This window comes from Thermobia domestica, chromosome 10, assembly GCF_964235325.1.
Source record: "Thermobia domestica chromosome 10, izTheDome1.hap1.1, whole genome shotgun sequence".
NCBI lineage: Eukaryota > Metazoa > Arthropoda > Insecta > Zygentoma > Lepismatidae > Thermobia > Thermobia domestica.
In genome coordinates, this window is record NC_137463.1 from 115,751,519 (window position 1) to 115,771,579 (window position 20,061).

At 36.4% G+C, this 20,061-nt stretch overlaps 13 non-coding genes across 13 annotated transcripts; all 13 read right to left on the minus strand.

The window, feature by feature from the left end:
• Positions 1-317: 317 nt before the first annotated feature.
• TRNAD-GUC (transfer RNA aspartic acid (anticodon GUC)) lies at positions 318-389 on the minus strand. The gene has a single exon. It is a non-coding gene; the product is annotated as a tRNA-Asp (tRNA).
• Positions 390-2,552: 2,163 nt separating this feature from the next.
• TRNAE-UUC (transfer RNA glutamic acid (anticodon UUC)) lies at positions 2,553-2,624 on the minus strand. Its single transcript has one exon. It is a non-coding gene; the product is annotated as a tRNA-Glu (tRNA).
• A 455-nt stretch (positions 2,625-3,079) lies between these two features.
• TRNAD-GUC (transfer RNA aspartic acid (anticodon GUC)) lies at positions 3,080-3,151 on the minus strand. Its single transcript has one exon. It is a non-coding gene; the product is annotated as a tRNA-Asp (tRNA).
• A 2,163-nt stretch (positions 3,152-5,314) lies between these two features.
• On the minus strand, positions 5,315-5,386 carry TRNAE-UUC (transfer RNA glutamic acid (anticodon UUC)). The gene has a single exon. It is a non-coding gene; the product is annotated as a tRNA-Glu (tRNA).
• Positions 5,387-5,840: 454 nt separating this feature from the next.
• TRNAD-GUC (transfer RNA aspartic acid (anticodon GUC)) lies at positions 5,841-5,912 on the minus strand. Its single transcript has one exon. It is a non-coding gene; the product is annotated as a tRNA-Asp (tRNA).
• A 2,163-nt stretch (positions 5,913-8,075) lies between these two features.
• Positions 8,076-8,147, minus strand: TRNAE-UUC (transfer RNA glutamic acid (anticodon UUC)). Its single transcript has one exon. It is a non-coding gene; the product is annotated as a tRNA-Glu (tRNA).
• Positions 8,148-8,601: 454 nt separating this feature from the next.
• TRNAD-GUC (transfer RNA aspartic acid (anticodon GUC)) lies at positions 8,602-8,673 on the minus strand. Its single transcript has one exon. It is a non-coding gene; the product is annotated as a tRNA-Asp (tRNA).
• A 2,162-nt stretch (positions 8,674-10,835) lies between these two features.
• On the minus strand, positions 10,836-10,907 carry TRNAE-UUC (transfer RNA glutamic acid (anticodon UUC)). The gene has a single exon. It is a non-coding gene; the product is annotated as a tRNA-Glu (tRNA).
• Positions 10,908-11,362: 455 nt separating this feature from the next.
• Positions 11,363-11,434, minus strand: TRNAD-GUC (transfer RNA aspartic acid (anticodon GUC)). The gene has a single exon. It is a non-coding gene; the product is annotated as a tRNA-Asp (tRNA).
• A 2,162-nt stretch (positions 11,435-13,596) lies between these two features.
• Positions 13,597-13,668, minus strand: TRNAE-UUC (transfer RNA glutamic acid (anticodon UUC)). The gene has a single exon. It is a non-coding gene; the product is annotated as a tRNA-Glu (tRNA).
• A 454-nt stretch (positions 13,669-14,122) lies between these two features.
• On the minus strand, positions 14,123-14,194 carry TRNAD-GUC (transfer RNA aspartic acid (anticodon GUC)). The gene has a single exon. It is a non-coding gene; the product is annotated as a tRNA-Asp (tRNA).
• Positions 14,195-16,357: 2,163 nt separating this feature from the next.
• TRNAE-UUC (transfer RNA glutamic acid (anticodon UUC)) lies at positions 16,358-16,429 on the minus strand. The gene has a single exon. It is a non-coding gene; the product is annotated as a tRNA-Glu (tRNA).
• Positions 16,430-16,884: 455 nt separating this feature from the next.
• TRNAD-GUC (transfer RNA aspartic acid (anticodon GUC)) lies at positions 16,885-16,956 on the minus strand. Its single transcript has one exon. It is a non-coding gene; the product is annotated as a tRNA-Asp (tRNA).
• Between the last annotated feature and the right edge of the window lie 3,105 nt (positions 16,957-20,061).

Genomic DNA, 20,061 nt, shown 5'->3' on the forward strand with positions numbered 1-20,061 from the left:
TAATATTGTGTTCAACTTGTAGCTGATTTGTTTGTTCCTTTGTGAATTTTGCTGATAATTGTAAGAGATATTGCTATATTATTTTGATGCACGCAACTTGATTTTCTGGTTTGTTTTCAACAAAATATGAAACACCGTAGTGCGTAAATTTCATTACGTTCCAGAAATACGAGTGGAGGTGTGCGAAATTAGATTCCAACTGTGGGGAATTATCAGTCACTGCTGCAAATCTAGTAGCTCTCAGTCATATGGTGGATTTTAGTCAGCAAGTATTTGCTGAACATAGGTTCGTTTCATAAATCAACAAAATTTCTTTTCTCCCCGGCGGGGAATCGAACCCCGGTCTCCCGCGTGACAGGCGGGGATACTAACCACTAGACTACCGAGGACCACACATCGTTCGGCAAAATATTTAGTTAACAAATTATTCATTTCTGGCCTTCACTTTCGGTTTGTTGTTTCATCGTATTCTTTCCTCATTTCAACGAGCATCAATATAGAGTGCAGCAGGGAGATATTTTAAATCGTTACGTTGTACGATATATAAAGCTGAACTAAAAATTTGTCATAAAATCCAGCGATCCTTTCAGCATAGCCAATCGTCTATCATCTTACTATTTCGAAGATTCTCCATTTTGAAAGAGTGGTCCTTATCCGTTTGGGGTCACAGTTTCTGCACCTTTCAACTTTCCATTCATTACCTTTCTAAATTCAAATAAATGATTAATTTCGTGTTCTATTTTCACAGTTCGGTTGCTCTTGTAACTGACTTTTTTCCACAAAACCAATCAATATTTCCTATTTCATCATATGGTTGGCAAGTACGCGAACGGAGCCTTCCGAATACGATGGTCAGCTGAGTCACGATATCAGCTGTGGCCACCAGGCGGCAGTACAAGAGATCCATGTGTTCTTCTGTAAGCCCAAATAGAACTGATTCTTATTTGTGTGGTGTTCTTCAGTGAGTAAAGACATATGAGGGAATAGTGTTGTGGAAGATTGAATTAGTGAAGACGAGCGAAATTTATCATTAGTGAGGAAGTCGAACGGAATCGCCGTATGTAAAGTACAGTAACAAACCCGTCAAGACAGAACTGGCCAGTATAACAAACCCACTTTTATTCTTCATCTTATGATAAGATCCCTCAGTTGTTTGTGGTTTCTCGTATACTGTAAATAGACTTTGCTTAGAATATTATTTCATATAAACATTTCTCTCATTATAATGTTCGTTTTAGTTTGCTAATCCTTGCGATTGTATTTAACGAAATACAACCGTAATTACCTTTCACTGTTGAGAAACGTTTCTCCTTCCTATTCGCAATAATACAACGTTTACCTTTCCTTTACTCTTATAAGTCGAGGCTAAGCTCAAATTAGACAAATGGGCTGCGTTTTCAGGGTTTCAGAACAAGAACAAATTAAGCAAGAAAAGACACCGTAATAGTAGTTGAAGAAAGTGAATCAACAATATTGTTGTGACAGAATATTAGTCAACTTTAATAGTAATTAATGTTTTGAGCACTAAAGTCATAAAGTTGTGTAGCGCTAAAAAGATTAGAAATAGAGACAAAGAGGAAATATTTTTTCCATGAAGGGTGAGAAAAAGGCAATGCCGTTTCGCAGCTTTCCTTTCATCACCGCATTTTATGATCTGGAAATTAAAAGTTCGTAGTGTTTTGTAAGCGAAATTTTATCAGTTAATCACGAAGAATTGGAAACAAGTTTTGAGAGAAATATTTAAAGCGATAAGTTGAGGGATGTATGTAAGTGTCGTAATCAACAACACTTAACGGTAAGTGAATATCATATAGAAAGTAAGTCTTAGTTATTAAGAAAAAATCATTCTCGAATAGTATGGTAGATTTTAAGTTGTTTGAATTTAGCGATCGTTTCACTAGCAAAGCAATATGTGACATGAACCTCCAGGTCAAGCCAGTGAGAACCAAACCCATTTTCCCACGCTAACGGCACATAGGCCTAGTAAGGAGAAAGCTCGCTAATAATATAATGTTGTCTCCTGATTGAAATATATATGTTTAACAATCTAACTGGTTTTGTCCTTCAAAACATGAATAGAATTGCAACAATTATGTCCATGAAATAGAATCTCTGAGCTTTCATATTGCTCAAATGAAGATGGCGTATTGGTTATGCGGGAGAAACAATGAGTATTTAGAAAATGTAATTGTTTGAAAGTGATGTGATAAAATTAATGTCATGTATTTGTCAATGCGTGATGTTTCAAGAGTTTGGTTGTCTTAAACGAAGCAAAATTCTTGCAATCATTTCTTCTGAGTAAACGGCCTACATAGTAAATATTGAGCTTGTATGATAGTCAAGGATCGGTTGTGGTTAACTGTTTATATTAAGTGTAGGTCCTTTGTTTGCAAAGGTTGGTGTTTCAAAATTCAATACCAACGTGAATTATATACAAAGTGTTTTACAGTTTATTTTGCGTCAAGTTACTGCTGGTGTGGCATGTCGTAGAAAGCAGATTAAGTTGTCCGATATTTTCTTGTAGGGAATGAAATAAGTGTAGTATAAAAAGGTTCCCATGCCGGGAATCGAACCCGGGCCTCCTGGGTGAAAGCCAGGTATCCTAGCCACTAGACCACATGGGATTGCTCTTTTTCTTTTTTCCGTCGTCCAAGGTGTAGGCTACTTCTTGCATTTCATGAGAGTCCAGTTCAATTATTAACCCAGGTAAATATAGATCATAATATTCCATATACAAAGTTAACATTGTGATTAGCATCCTTAATATTGTGTTCAACTTGTAGCTGATTTGTTTGTTCCTTTGTGAATTTTGCTGATAATTGTAAGAGATATTGCTATATTATTTTGATGCATGCAACTTGATTTTCTGGTTTGTTTTCAACAAAATCTGAAACACCGTAGTGCGTAAATTTCATTACGTTCCAGAAATACGAGTGGAGGTGTGCGAAATTAGATTCCAACTGTGGGAAAGTTATCAGTCACTGCTGCAAATCTAGTAGCTCTCAGTCATATGGTGGATTTTAGTCAGCAAGTATTTGCTGAACATAGGTTCGTTTCATAAATCAACAAAATTTCTTTTCTCCCCGACGGGGAATCGAACCCCGGTCTCCCGCGTGACAGGCGGGGATACTAACCACTATACTACCGAGGACCACACATCGTTTGGCAAAATATTTAGTTAACAAATTATTCATTTCTGGCCTTCACTTTCGGTTTGTTGTTTCATCGTATTCTTTCCTCATTTCAACGAGCATCAATATAGAGTGCAGCAGGGAGATATTTTAAATCGTTACGTTGTACGATATATAAAGCTGAACTAAAAATTTGTCATAAAATCCAGCGATCCTTTCAGCATAGCCAATCGTCTATCATCTTACTATTTCGAAGATTCTCCATTTTGAAAGAGTGGTCCTTATCCGTTTGGGGTCACAGTTTCTGCACCTTTCAACTTTCCATTCATTACCTTTCTAAATTCAAATAAATGATTAATTTCGTGTTCTATTTTCACAGTTCGGTTGCTCTTGTAACTGACTTTTTTCCACAAAACCAATCAATATTTCCTATTTCATCATATGGTTGGCAAGTACGCGAACGGAGCCTTCCGAATACGATGGTCAGCTGAGTCACGATATCAGCTGTGGCCACCAGGCGGCAGTACAAGAGATCCATGTGTTCTTCTGTAAGCCCAAATAGAACTGATTCTTATTTGTGTGGTGTTCTTCAGTGAGTAAAGACATATGAGGGAATAGTGTTGTGGAAGATTGAATTAGTGAAGACGAGCGAAATTTATCATTAGTGAGGAAGTCGAACGGAATCGCCGTATGTAAAGTACAGTAACAAACCCGTCAAGACAGAACTGGCCAGTATAACAAACCCACTTTTATTCTTCATCTTATGATAAGATCCCTCAGTTGTTTGTGGTTTCTCGTATACTGTAAATAGACTTTGCTTAGAATATTATTTCATATAAACATTTCTCTCATTATAATGTTCGTTTTAGTTTGCTAATCCTTGCGATTGTATTTAACGAAATACAACCGTAATTACCTTTCACTGTTGAGAAACGTTTCTCCTTCCTATTCGCAATAATACAACGTTTACCTTTCCTTTACTCTTATAAGTCGAGGCTAAGCTCAAATTAGACAAATGGGCTGCGTTTTCAGGGTTTCAGAACAAGAACAAAGTAAGCAAGAAAAGACACCGTAATAGTAGTTGAAGAAAGTGAATCAACAATATTGTTGTGACAGAATATTAGTCAACTTTAATAGTAATTAATGTTTTGAGCACTAAAGTCATAAAGTTGTGTAGCGCTAAAAAGATTAGAAATAGAGACAAAGAGGAAATATTTTTTCCATGAAGGGTGAGAAAAAGGCAATGCCGTTTCGCAGCTTTCCTTTCATCACCGCATTTTATGATCTGGAAATTAAAAGTTCGTAGTGTTTTGTAAGCGAAATTTTATCAGTTAATCACGAAGAATTGGAAACAAGTTTTGAGAGAAATATTTAAAGCGATAAGTTGAGGGATGTATGTAAGTGTCGTAATCAACAACACTTAACGGTAAGTGAATATCATATAGAAAGTAAGTCTTAGTTATTAAGAAAAAATCATTCTCGAATAGTATGGTAGATTTTAAGTTGTTTGAATTTAGCGATCGTTTCACTAGCAAAGCAATATGTGACATGAACCTCCAGGTCAAGCCAGTGAGAACCAAACCCATTTTCCCACGCTAACGGCACATAGGCCTAGTAAGGAGAAAGCTCGCTAATAATATAATGTTGTCTCCTGATTGAAATATATATGTTTAACAATCTAACTGGTTTTGTCCTTCAAAACATGAATAGAATTGCAACAATTATGTCCATGAAATAGAATCTCTGAGCTTTCATATTGCTCAAATGAAGATGGCGTATTGGTTATGCGGGAGAAACAATGAGTATTTAGAAAATGTAATTGTTTGAAAGTGATGTGATAAAATTAATGTCATGTATTTGTCAATGCGTGATGTTTCAAGAGTTTGGTTGTCTTAAACGAAGCAAAATTCTTGCAATCATTTCTTCTGAGTAAACGGCCTACATAGTAAATATTGAGCTTGTATGATAGTCAAGGATCGGTTGTGGTTAACTGTTTATATTAAGTGTAGGTCCTTTGTTTGCAAAGGTTGGTGTTTCAAAATTCAATACCAACGTGAATTATATACAAAGTGTTTTACAGTTTATTTTGCGTCAAGTTACTGCTGGTGTGGCATGTCGTAGAAAGCAGATTAAGTTGTCCGATATTTTCTTGTAGGGAACGAAATAAGTGTAGTATAAAAAGGTTCCCATGCCGGGAATCGAACCCGGGCCTCCTGGGTGAAAGCCAGGTATCCTAGCCACTAGACCACATGGGATTGCTCTTTTTCTTTTTTCCGTCGTCCAAGGTGTAGGCTACTTCTTGCATTTCATGAGAGTCCAGTTCAATTATTAACCCAGGTAAATATAGATCATAATATTCCATATACAAAGTTAACATTGTGATTAGCATCCTTAATATTGTGTTCAACTTGTAGCTGATTTGTTTGTTCCTTTGTGAATTTTGCTGATAATTGTAAGAGATATTGCTATATTATTTTGATGCATGCAACTTGATTTTCTGGTTGTTTTCAACAAAATCTGAAACACCGTAGTGCGTAAATTTCATTACGTTCCAGAAATACGAGTGGAGGTGTGCGAAATTAGATTCCAACTGTGGGAAAGTTATCAGTCACTGCTGCAAATCTAGTAGCTCTCAGTCATATGGTGGATTTTAGTCAGCAAGTATTTGCTGAACATAGGTTCGTTTCATAAATCAACAAAATTTCTTTTCTCCCCGACGGGGAATCGAACCCCGGTCTCCCGCGTGACAGGCGGGGATACTAACCACTATACTACCGAGGACCACACATCGTTTGGCAAAATATTTAGTTAACAAATTATTCATTTCTGGCCTTCACTTTCGGTTTGTTGTTTCATCGTATTCTTTCCTCATTTCAACGAGCATCAATATAGAGTGCAGCAGGGAGATATTTTAAATCGTTACGTTGTACGATATATAAAGCTGAACTAAAAATTTGTCATAAAATCCAGCGATCCTTTCAGCATAGCCAATCGTCTATCATCTTACTATTTCGAAGATTCTCCATTTTGAAAGAGTGGTCCTTATCCGTTTGGGGTCACAGTTTCTGCACCTTTCAACTTTCCATTCATTACCTTTCTAAATTCAAATAAATGATTAATTTCGTGTTCTATTTTCACAGTTCGGTTGCTCTTGTAACTGACTTTTTTCCACAAAACCAATCAATATTTCCTATTTCATCATATGGTTGGCAAGTACGCGAACGGAGCCTTCCGAATACGATGGTCAGCTGAGTCACGATATCAGCTGTGGCCACCAGGCGGCAGTACAAGAGATCCATGTGTTCTTCTGTAAGCCCAAATAGAACTGATTCTTATTTGTGTGGTGTTCTTCAGTGAGTAAAGACATATGAGGGAATAGTGTTGTGGAAGATTGAATTAGTGAAGACGAGCGAAATTTATCATTGGTGAGGAAGTCGAACGGAATCGCCGTATGTAAAGTACAGTAACAAACCCGTCAAGACAGAACTGGCCAGTATAACAAACCCACTTTTATTCTTCATCTTATGATAAGATCCCTCAGTTGTTTGTGGTTTCTCGTATACTGTAAATAGACTTTGCTTAGAATATTATTTCATATAAACATTTCTCTCATTATAATGTTCGTTTTAGTTTGCTAATCCTTGCGATTGTATTTAACGAAATACAACCGTAATTACCTTTCACTGTTGAGAAACGTTTCTCCTTCCTATTCGCAATAATACAACGTTTACCTTTCCTTTACTCTTATAAGTCGAGGCTAAGCTCAAATTAGACAAATGGGCTGCGTTTTCAGGGTTTCAGAACAAGAACAAAGTAAGCAAGAAAAGACACCGTAATAGTAGTTGAAGAAAGTGAATCAACAATATTGTTGTGACAGAATATTAGTCAACTTTAATAGTAATTAATGTTTTGAGCACTAAAGTCATAAAGTTGTGTAGCGCTAAAAAGATTAGAAATAGAGACAAAGAGGAAATATTTTTTCCATGAAGGGTGAGAAAAAGGCAATGCCGTTTCGCAGCTTTCCTTTCATCACCGCATTTTATGATCTGGAAATTAAAAGTTCGTAGTGTTTTGTAAGCGAAATTTTATCAGTTAATCACGAAGAATTGGAAACAAGTTTTGAGAGAAATATTTAAAGCGATAAGTTGAGGGATGTATGTAAGTGTCGTAATCAACAACACTTAACGGTAAGTGAATATCATATAGAAAGTAAGTCTTAGTTATTAAGAAAAAATCATTCTCGAATAGTATGGTAGATTTTAAGTTGTTTGAATTTAGCGATCGTTTCACTAGCAAAGCAATATGTGACATGAACCTCCAGGTCAAGCCAGTGAGAACCAAACCCATTTTCCCACGCTAACGGCACATAGGCCTAGTAAGGAGAAAGCTCGCTAATAATATAATGTTGTCTCCTGATTGAAATATATATGTTTAACAATCTAACTGGTTTTGTCCTTCAAAACATGAATAGAATTGCAACAATTATGTCCATGAAATAGAATCTCTGAGCTTTCATATTGCTCAAATGAAGATGGCGTATTGGTTATGCGGGAGAAACAATGAGTATTTAGAAAATGTAATTGTTTGAAAGTGATGTGATAAAATTAATGTCATGTATTTGTCAATGCGTGATGTTTCAAGAGTTTGGTTGTCTTAAACGAAGCAAAATTCTTGCAATCATTTCTTCTGAGTAAACGGCCTACATAGTAAATATTGAGCTTGTATGATAGTCAAGGATCGGTTGTGGTTAACTGTTTATATTAAGTGTAGGTCCTTTGTTTGCAAAGGTTGGTGTTTCAAAATTCAATACCAACGTGAATTATATACAAAGTGTTTTACAGTTTATTTTGCGTCAAGTTACTGCTGGTGTGGCATGTCGTAGAAAGCAGATTAAGTTGTCCGATATTTTCTTGTAGGGAACGAAATAAGTGTAGTATAAAAAGGTTCCCATGCCGGGAATCGAACCCGGGCCTCCTGGGTGAAAGCCAGGTATCCTAGCCACTAGACCACATGGGATTGCTCTTTTTCTTTTTTCCGTCGTCCAAGGTGTAGGCTACTTCTTGCATTTCATGAGAGTCCAGTTCAATTATTAACCCAGGTAAATATAGATCATAATATTCCATATACAAAGTTAACATTGTGATTAGCATCCTTAATATTGTGTTCAACTTGTAGCTGATTTGTTTGTTCCTTTGTGAATTTTGCTGATAATTGTAAGAGATATTGCTATATTATTTTGATGCATGCAACTTGATTTTCTGGTTTGTTTTCAACAAAATCTGAAACACCGTAGTGCGTAAATTTCATTACGTTCCAGAAATACGAGTGGAGGTGTGCGAAATTAGATTCCAACTGTGGGGAATTATCAGTCACTGCTGCAAATCTAGTAGCTCTCAGTCATATGGTGGATTTTAGTCAGCAAGTATTTGCTGAACATAGGTTCGTTTCATAAATCAACAAAATTTCTTTTCTCCCCGGCGGGGAATCGAACCCCGGTCTCCCGCGTGACAGGCGGGGATACTAACCACTATACTACCGAGGACCACACATCGTTTGGCAAAATATTTAGTTAACAAATTATTCATTTCTGGCCTTCACTTTCGGTTTGTTGTTTCATCGTATTCTTTCCTCATTTCAACGAGCATCAATATAGAGTGCAGCAGGGAGATATTTTAAATCGTTACGTTGTACGATATATAAACTGAACTAAAAATTTGTCATAAAATCCAGCGATCCTTTCAGCATAGCCAATCGTCTATCATCTTACTATTTCGAAGATTCTCCATTTTGAAAGAGTGGTCCTTATCCGTTTGGGGTCACAGTTTCTGCACCTTTCAACTTTCCATTCATTACCTTTCTAAATTCAAATAAATGATTAATTTCGTGTTCTATTTTCACAGTTCGGTTGCTCTTGTAACTGACTTTTTTCCACAAAACCAATCAATATTTCCTATTTCATCATATGGTTGGCAAGTACGCGAACGGAGCCTTCCGAATACGATGGTCAGCTGAGTCACGATATCAGCTGTGGCCACCAGGCGGCAGTACAAGAGATCCATGTGTTCTTCTGTAAGCCCAAATAGAACTGATTCTTATTTGTGTGGTGTTCTTCAGTGAGTAAAGACATATGAGGGAATAGTGTTGTGGAAGATTGAATTAGTGAAGACGAGCGAAATTTATCATTAGTGAGGAAGTCGAACGGAATCGCCGTATGTAAAGTACAGTAACAAACCCGTCAAGACAGAACTGGCCAGTATAACAAACCCACTTTTATTCTTCATCTTATGATAAGATCCCTCAGTTGTTTGTGGTTTCTCGTATACTGTAAATAGACTTTGCTTAGAATATTATTTCATATAAACATTTCTCTCATTATAATGTTCGTTTTAGTTTGCTAATCCTTGCGATTGTATTTAACGAAATACAACCGTAATTACCTTTCACTGTTGAGAAACGTTTCTCCTTCCTATTCGCAATAATACAACGTTTACCTTTCCTTTACTCTTATAAGTCGAGGCTAAGCTCAAATTAGACAAATGGGCTGCGTTTTCAGGGTTTCAGAACAAGAACAAAGTAAGCAAGAAAAGACACCGTAATAGTAGTTGAAGAAAGTGAATCAACAATATTGTTGTGACAGAATATTAGTCAACTTTAATAGTAATTAATGTTTTGAGCACTAAAGTCATAAAGTTGTGTAGCGCTAAAAAGATTAGAAATAGAGACAAAGAGGAAATATTTTTTCCATGAAGGGTGAGAAAAAGGCAATGCCGTTTCGCAGCTTTCCTTTCATCACCGCATTTTATGATCTGGAAATTAAAAGTTCGTAGTGTTTTGTAAGCGAAATTTTATCAGTTAATCACGAAGAATTGGAAACAAGTTTTGAGAGAAATATTTAAAGCGATAAGTTGAGGGATGTATGTAAGTGTCGTAATCAACAACACTTAACGGTAAGTGAATATCATATAGAAAGTAAGTCTTAGTTATTAAGAAAAAATCATTCTCGAATAGTATGGTAGATTTTAAGTTGTTTGAATTTAGCGATCGTTTCACTAGCAAAGCAATATGTGACATGAACCTCCAGGTCAAGCCAGTGAGAACCAAACCCATTTTCCCACGCTAACGGCACATAGGCCTAGTAAGGAGAAAGCTCGCTAATAATATAATGTTGTCTCCTGATTGAAATATATATGTTTAACAATCTAACTGGTTTTGTCCTTCAAAACATGAATAGAATTGCAACAATTATGTCCATGAAATAGAATCTCTGAGCTTTCATATTGCTCAAATGAAGATGGCGTATTGGTTATGCGGGAGAAACAATGAGTATTTAGAAAATGTAATTGTTTGAAAGTGATGTGATAAAATTAATGTCATGTATTTGTCAATGCGTGATGTTTCAAGAGTTTGGTTGTCTTAAACGAAGCAAAATTCTTGCAATCATTTCTTCTGAGTAAACGGCCTACATAGTAAATATTGAGCTTGTATGATAGTCAAGGATCGGTTGTGGTTAACTGTTTATATTAAGTGTAGGTCCTTTGTTTGCAAAGGTTGGTGTTTCAAAATTCAATACCAACGTGAATTATATACAAAGTGTTTTACAGTTTATTTTGCGTCAAGTTACTGCTGGTGTGGCATGTCGTAGAAAGCAGATTAAGTTGTCCGATATTTTCTTGTAGGGAACGAAATAAGTGTAGTATAAAAAGGTTCCCATGCCGGGAATCGAACCCGGGCCTCCTGGGTGAAAGCCAGGTATCCTAGCCACTAGACCACATGGGATTGCTCTTTTTCTTTTTTCCGTCGTCCAAGGTGTAGGCTACTTCTTGCATTTCATGAGAGTCCAGTTCAATTATTAACCCAGGTAAATATAGATCATAATATTCCATATACAAAGTTAACATTGTGATTAGCATCCTTAATATTGTGTTCAACTTGTAGCTGATTTGTTTGTTCCTTTGTGAATTTTGCTGATAATTGTAAGAGATATTGCTATATTATTTTGATGCACGCAACTTGATTTTCTGGTTTTGTTTTCAACAAAATCTGAAACACCGTAGTGCGTAAATTTCATTACGTTCCAGAAATACGAGTGGAGGTGTGCGAAATTAGATTCCAACTGTGGGGAATTATCAGTCACTGCTGCAAATCTAGTAGCTCTCAGTCATATGGTGGATTTTAGTCAGCAAGTATTTGCTGAACATAGGTTCGTTTCATAAATCAACAAAATTTCTTTTCTCCCCGGCGGGGAATCGAACCCCGGTCTCCCGCGTGACAGGCGGGGATACTAACCACTATACTACCGAGGACCACACATCGTTCGGCAAAATATTTAGTTAACAAATTATTCATTTCTGGCCTTCACTTTCGGTTTGTTGTTTCATCGTATTCTTTCCTCATTTCAACGAGCATCAATATAGAGTGCAGCAGGGAGATATTTTAAATCGTTACGTTGTACGATATATAAACTGAACTAAAAATTTGTCATAAAATCCAGCGATCCTTTCAGCATAGCCAATCGTCTATCATCTTACTATTTCGAAGATTCTCCATTTTGAAAGAGTGGTCCTTATCCGTTTGGGGTCACAGTTTCTGCACCTTTCAACTTTCCATTCATTACCTTTCTAAATTCAAATAAATGATTAATTTCGTGTTCTATTTTCACAGTTCGGTTGCTCTTGTAACTGACTTTTTTCCACAAAACCAATCAATATTTCCTATTTCATCATATGGTTGGCAAGTACGCGAACGGAGCCTTCCGAATACGATGGTCAGCTGAGTCACGATATCAGCTGTGGCCACCAGGCGGCAGTACAAGAGATCCATGTGTTCTTCTGTAAGCCCAAATAGAACTGATTCTTATTTGTGTGGTGTTCTTCAGTGAGTAAAGACATATGAGGGAATAGTGTTGTGGAAGATTGAATTAGTGAAGACGAGCGAAATTTATCATTAGTGAGGAAGTCGAACGGAATCGCCGTATGTAAAGTACAGTAACAAACCCGTCAAGACAGAACTGGCCAGTATAACAAACCCACTTTTATTCTTCATCTTATGATAAGATCCCTCAGTTGTTTGTGGTTTCTCGTATACTGTAAATAGACTTTGCTTAGAATATTATTTCATATAAACATTTCTCTCATTATAATGTTCGTTTTAGTTTGCTAATCCTTGCGATTGTATTTAACGAAATACAACCGTAATTACCTTTCACTGTTGAGAAACGTTTCTCCTTCCTATTCGCAATAATACAACGTTTACCTTTCCTTTACTCTTATAAGTCGAGGCTAAGCTCAAATTAGACAAATGGGCTGCGTTTTCAGGGTTTCAGAACAAGAACAAAGTAAGCAAGAAAAGACACCGTAATAGTAGTTGAAGAAAGTGAATCAACAATATTGTTGTGACAGAATATTAGTCAACTTTAATAGTAATTAATGTTTTGAGCACTAAAGTCATAAAGTTGTGTAGCGCTAAAAAGATTAGAAATAGAGACAAAGAGGAAATATTTTTTCCATGAAGGGTGAGAAAAAGGCAATGCCGTTTCGCAGCTTTCCTTTCATCACCGCATTTTATGATCTGGAAATTAAAAGTTCGTAGTGTTTTGTAAGCGAAATTTTATCAGTTAATCACGAAGAATTGGAAACAAGTTTTGAGAGAAATATTTAAAGCGATAAGTTGAGGGATGTATGTAAGTGTCGTAATCAACAACACTTAACGGTAAGTGAATATCATATAGAAAGTAAGTCTTAGTTATTAAGAAAAAATCATTCTCGAATAGTATGGTAGATTTTAAGTTGTTTGAATTTAGCGATCGTTTCACTAGCAAAGCAATATGTGACATGAACCTCCAGGTCAAGCCAGTGAGAACCAAACCCATTTTCCCACGCTAACGGCACATAGGCCTAGTAAGGAGAAAGCTCGCTAATAATATAATGTTGTCTCCTGATTGAAATATATATGTTTAACAATCTAACTGGTTTTGTCCTTCAAAACATGAATAGAATTGCAACAATTATGTCCATGAAATAGAATCTCTGAGCTTTCATATTGCTCAAATGAAGATGGCGTATTGGTTATGCGGGAGAAACAATGAGTATTTAGAAAATGTAATTGTTTGAAAGTGATGTGATAAAATTAATGTCATGTATTTGTCAATGCGTGATGTTTCAAGAGTTTGGTTGTCTTAAACGAAGCAAAATTCTTGCAATCATTTCTTCTGAGTAAACGGCCTACATAGTAAATATTGAGCTTGTATGATAGTCAAGGATCGGTTGTGGTTAACTGTTTATATTAAGTGTAGGTCCTTTGTTTGCAAAGGTTGGTGTTTCAAAATTCAATACCAACGTGAATTATATACAAAGTGTTTTACAGTTTATTTTGCGTCAAGTTACTGCTGGTGTGGCATGTCGTAGAAAGCAGATTAAGTTGTCCGATATTTTCTTGTAGGGAACGAAATAAGTGTAGTATAAAAAGGTTCCCATGCCGGGAATCGAACCCGGGCCTCCTGGGTGAAAGCCAGGTATCCTAGCCACTAGACCACATGGGATTGCTCTTTTTCTTTTTTCCGTCGTCCAAGGTGTAGGCTACTTCTTGCATTTCATGAGAGTCCAGTTCAATTATTAACCCAGGTAAATATAGATCATAATATTCCATATACAAAGTTAACATTGTGATTAGCATCCTTAATATTGTGTTCAACTTGTAGCTGATTTGTTTGTTCCTTTGTGAATTTTGCTGATAATTGTAAGAGATATTGCTATATTATTTTGATGCACGCAACTTGATTTTCTGGTTTGTTTTCAACAAAATATGAAACACCGTAGTGCGTAAATTTCATTACGTTCCAGAAATACGAGTGGAGGTGTGCGAAATTAGATTCCAACTGTGGGGAATTATCAGTCACTGCTGCAAATCTAGTAGCTCTCAGTCATATGGTGGATTTTAGTCAGCAAGTATTTGCTGAACATAGGTTCGTTTCATAAATCAACAAAATTTCTTTTCTCCCCGGCGGGGAATCGAACCCCGGTCTCCCGCGTGACAGGCGGGGATACTAACCACTAGACTACCGAGGACCACACATCGTTCGGCAAAATATTTAGTTAACAAATTATTCATTTCTGGCCTTCACTTTCGGTTTGTTGTTTCATCGTATTCTTTCCTCATTTCAACGAGCATCAATATAGAGTGCAGCAGGGAGATATTTTAAATCGTTACGTTGTACGATATATAAAGCTGAACTAAAAATTTGTCATAAAATCCAGCGATCCTTTCAGCATAGCCAATCGTCTATCATCTTACTATTTCGAAGATTCTCCATTTTGAAAGAGTGGTCCTTATCCGTTTGGGGTCACAGTTTCTGCACCTTTCAACTTTCCATTCATTACCTTTCTAAATTCAAATAAATGATTAATTTCGTGTTCTATTTTCACAGTTCGGTTGCTCTTGTAACTGACTTTTTTCCACAAAACCAATCAATATTTCCTATTTCATCATATGGTTGGCAAGTACGCGAACGGAGCCTTCCGAATACGATGGTCAGCTGAGTCACGATATCAGCTGTGGCCACCAGGCGGCAGTACAAGAGATCCATGTGTTCTTCTGTAAGCCCAAATAGAACTGATTCTTATTTGTGTGGTGTTCTTCAGTGAGTAAAGACATATGAGGGAATAGTGTTGTGGAAGATTGAATTAGTGAAGACGAGCGAAATTTATCATTAGTGAGGAAGTCGAACGGAATCGCCGTATGTAAAGTACAGTAACAAACCCGTCAAGACAGAACTGGCCAGTATAACAAACCCACTTTTATTCTTCATCTTATGATAAGATCCCTCAGTTGTTTGTGGTTTCTCGTATACTGTAAATAGACTTTGCTTAGAATATTATTTCATATAAACATTTCTCTCATTATAATGTTCGTTTTAGTTTGCTAATCCTTGCGATTGTATTTAACGAAATACAACCGTAATTACCTTTCACTGTTGAGAAACGTTTCTCCTTCCTATTCGCAATAATACAACGTTTACCTTTCCTTTACTCTTATAAGTCGAGGCTAAGCTCAAATTAGACAAATGGGCTGCGTTTTCAGGGTTTCAGAACAAGAACAAATTAAGCAAGAAAAGACACCGTAATAGTAGTTGAAGAAAGTGAATCAACAATATTGTTGTGACAGAATATTAGTCAACTTTAATAGTAATTAATGTTTTGAGCACTAAAGTCATAAAGTTGTGTAGCGCTAAAAAGATTAGAAATAGAGACAAAGAGGAAATATTTTTTCCATGAAGGGTGAGAAAAAGGCAATGCCGTTTCGCAGCTTTCCTTTCATCACCGCATTTTATGATCTGGAAATTAAAAGTTCGTAGTGTTTTGTAAGCGAAATTTTATCAGTTAATCACGAAGAATTGGAAACAAGTTTTGAGAGAAATATTTAAAGCGATAAGTTGAGGGATGTATGTAAGTGTCGTAATCAACAACACTTAACGGTAAGTGAATATCATATAGAAAGTAAGTCTTAGTTATTAAGAAAAAATCATTCTCGAATAGTATGGTAGATTTTAAGTTGTTTGAATTTAGCGATCGTTTCACTAGCAAAGCAATATGTGACATGAACCTCCAGGTCAAGCCAGTGAGAACCAAACCCATTTTCCCACGCTAACGGCACATAGGCCTAGTAAGGAGAAAGCTCGCTAATAATATAATGTTGTCTCCTGATTGAAATATATATGTTTAACAATCTAACTGGTTTTGTCCTTCAAAACATGAATAGAATTGCAACAATTATGTCCATGAAATAGAATCTCTGAGCTTTCATATTGCTCAAATGAAGATGGCGTATTGGTTATGCGGGAGAAACAATGAGTATTTAGAAAATGTAATTGTTTGAAAGTGATGTGATAAAATTAATGTCATGTATTTGTCAATGCGTGATGTTTCAAGAGTTTGGTTGTCTTAAACGAAGCAAAATTCTTGCAATCATTTCTTCTGAGTAAACGGCCTACATAGTAAATATTGAGCTTGTATGATAGTCAAGGATCGGTTGTGGTTAACTGTTTATATTAAGTGTAGGTCCTTTGTTTGCAAAGGTTGGTGTTTCAAAATTCAATACCAACGTGAATTATATACAAAGTGTTTTACAGTTTATTTTGCGTCAAGTTACTGCTGGTGTGGCATGTCGTAGAAAGCAGATTAAGTTGTCCGATATTTTCTTGTAGGGAATGAAATAAGTGTAGTATAAAAAGGTTCCCATGCCGGGAATCGAACCCGGGCCTCCTGGGTGAAAGCCAGGTATCCTAGCCACTAGACCACATGGGATTGCTCTTTTTCTTTTTTCCGTCGTCCAAGGTGTAGGCTACTTCTTGCATTTCATGAGAGTCCAGTTCAATTATTAACCCAGGTAAATATAGATCATAATATTCCATATACAAAGTTAACATTGTGATTAGCATCCTTAATATTGTGTTCAACTTGTAGCTGATTTGTTTGTTCCTTTGTGAATTTTGCTGATAATTGTAAGAGATATTGCTATATTATTTTGATGCATGCAACTTGATTTTCTGGTTTGTTTTCAACAAAATCTGAAACACCGTAGTGCGTAAATTTCATTACGTTCCAGAAATACGAGTGGAGGTGTGCGAAATTAGATTCCAACTGTGGGAAAGTTATCAGTCACTGCTGCAAATCTAGTAGCTCTCAGTCATATGGTGGATTTTAGTCAGCAAGTATTTGCTGAACATAGGTTCGTTTCATAAATCAACAAAATTTCTTTTCTCCCCGACGGGGAATCGAACCCCGGTCTCCCGCGTGACAGGCGGGGATACTAACCACTATACTACCGAGGACCACACATCGTTTGGCAAAATATTTAGTTAACAAATTATTCATTTCTGGCCTTCACTTTCGGTTTGTTGTTTCATCGTATTCTTTCCTCATTTCAACGAGCATCAATATAGAGTGCAGCAGGGAGATATTTTAAATCGTTACGTTGTACGATATATAAAGCTGAACTAAAAATTTGTCATAAAATCCAGCGATCCTTTCAGCATAGCCAATCGTCTATCATCTTACTATTTCGAAGATTCTCCATTTTGAAAGAGTGGTCCTTATCCGTTTGGGGTCACAGTTTCTGCACCTTTCAACTTTCCATTCATTACCTTTCTAAATTCAAATAAATGATTAATTTCGTGTTCTATTTTCACAGTTCGGTTGCTCTTGTAACTGACTTTTTTCCACAAAACCAATCAATATTTCCTATTTCATCATATGGTTGGCAAGTACGCGAACGGAGCCTTCCGAATACGATGGTCAGCTGAGTCACGATATCAGCTGTGGCCACCAGGCGGCAGTACAAGAGATCCATGTGTTCTTCTGTAAGCCCAAATAGAACTGATTCTTATTTGTGTGGTGTTCTTCAGTGAGTAAAGACATATGAGGGAACAGGGCCGGCGAGAGGGGAGGGCAGGAGGGGCCAGAGCCCTGGGGCCCGAGGCCCCGAAGGGGGCCCGGCGGCCGAGGACAAAGAATTACTAAATGTTGTATATTTTTACTCAGTGGGCTTCCAATCAGTGCGCTCTTTGTGTAACAAGTTTTCTGTACTGTGGTCTTGCAAAGAAATTACAGGTGACCAGATCCAAGAATAAGCAGCTGCACTAGTCCAGCGATACCCAAAAGATTTAGATGATCTTTCTGATGAACTGCATAGCCTGAAATTGATATATTGGGCCAAGTTTGGTGAGAAAACTCTTTCACCATGGGATCTCCTAAATAACACCAAAACTTTGAATCTAGAAACTTTATTTCCAAATCTGACAGTGGCCCTTCGTATATTCGCAACAATCCCTGCTACCGTTGCTACTGCAGAGCGCTCTTTCTCTCTGTTCAATAGAGTAAAAATGTTTTACTCCCTACAATGTGTCAAGACAGATTATCAAGCTTAGGCTTGTTGGCAGTGGGGACAGAACTTATCAAGTGTACCAAACTAGACGCTATCATTGATGAATTCACCCTGAAAAAAAGCCAGAAAGGGAATTTTGTTGTAACTATACGTAGAAAAGGATACATTGTAACAGTTGTCTAGTAGTAATACGTATAATAAATTTCTCCTACAGATAATTACTATTAATATCACATTATTAATCACACTATAGTTAATTTGAGCAATATTTCATTGAAGTAACTAAATTAGGCCTAATTCCTCATGTCTCTAGTTAAGGAAAACTAACTGCATAGCTTACTTCTATATAATTATTTATAGCAACAATTTGTGCACAGATATGCATAGTACAGGTTGGATGGTTGAGAACATTTACTTTCTCAACTTTTATTAACTATTTAATACTTTCTTTTTGTATTTCCTTCACAAATTAGTTTGTTTTGAGCATTTGATTGAGCATTAGGGGAGAACTTTTGCTATTACAAATAGATAAGTTACTTTTTTTTCTAAATTTTGATACCATTGTATTTAAATATATATATATATTTTTATTCATTTTAGTTTTGAACCCTTCAAAAATCTTAGAACCAACAAGTATAGGGTCTAAACAAAATCATAAATAGTGAATTAATGAAGTTTTTTTTTTTTTTTACAGCGAACAGTGAACATAGGCTAGGTTCAGAGTTCTTATTATTCACTTATCTATATATATAGCAATACTGTTTAACATGTAAATTAAACGCATTAATGGTCTAAAAAAGAGTTCAAAATAAGCCTTAATGTTCATTCTAGTTTGCCTCCGTCCTAAGTGGTAAGTACGTAAAAAGTCATAAGGAAACATGTAAGGGGCCCGGGATTGCTCAGCCCCGGGGCCCGCGACCGCTCTCGCCGGCCCTGTGAGGGAATAGTGTTGTGGAAGATTGAATTAGTGAAGACGAGCGAAATTTATCATTAGTGAGGAAGTCGAACGGAATCGCCGTATGTAAAGTACAGTAACAAACCCGTCAAGACAGAACTGGCCAGTATAACAAACCCACTTTTATTCTTCATCTTATGATAAGATCCCTCAGTTGTTTGTGGTTTCTCGTATACTGTAAATAGACTTTGCTTAGAATATTATTTCATATAAACATTTCTCTCATTATAATGTTCGTTTTAGTTTGCTAATCCTTGCGATTGTATTTAACGAAATACAACCGTAATTACCTTTCACTGTTGAGAAACGTTTCTCCTTCCTATTCGCAATAATACAACGTTTACCTTTCCTTTACTCTTATAAGTCGAGGCTAAGCTCAAATTAGACAAATGGGCTGCGTTTTCAGGGTTTCAGAACAAGAACAAAGTAAGCAAGAAAAGACACCGTAATAGTAGTTGAAGAAAGTGAATCAACAATATTGTTGTGACAGAATATTAGTCAACTTTAATAGTAATTAATGTTTTGAGCACTAAAGTCATAAAGTTGTGTAGCGCTAAAAAGATTAGAAATAGAGACAAAGAGGAAATATTTTTTCCATGAAGGGTGAGAAAAAGGCAATGCCGTTTCGCAGCTTTCCTTTCATCACCGCATTTTATGATCTGGAAATTAAAAGTTCGTAGTGTTTTGTAAGCGAAATTTTATCAGTTAATCACGAAGAATTGGAAACAAGTTTTGAGAGAAATATTTAAAGCGATAAGTTGAGGGATGTATGTAAGTGTCGTAATCAACAACACTTACCGGTAAGTGAATATCATATAGAAAGTAAGTCTTAGTTATTAAGAAAAAATCATTCTCGAATAGTATGGTAGATTTTAAGTTGTTTGAATTTAGCGATCGTTTCACTAGCAAAGCAATATGTGACATGAACCTCCAGGTCAAGCCAGTGAGAACCAAACCCATTTTCCCACGCTAACGGCACATAGGCCTAGTAAGGAGAAAGCTCGCTAATAATATAATGTTGTCTCCTGATTGAAATATATATGTTTAACAATCTAACTGGTTTTGTCCTTCAAAACATGAATAGAATTGCAACAATTA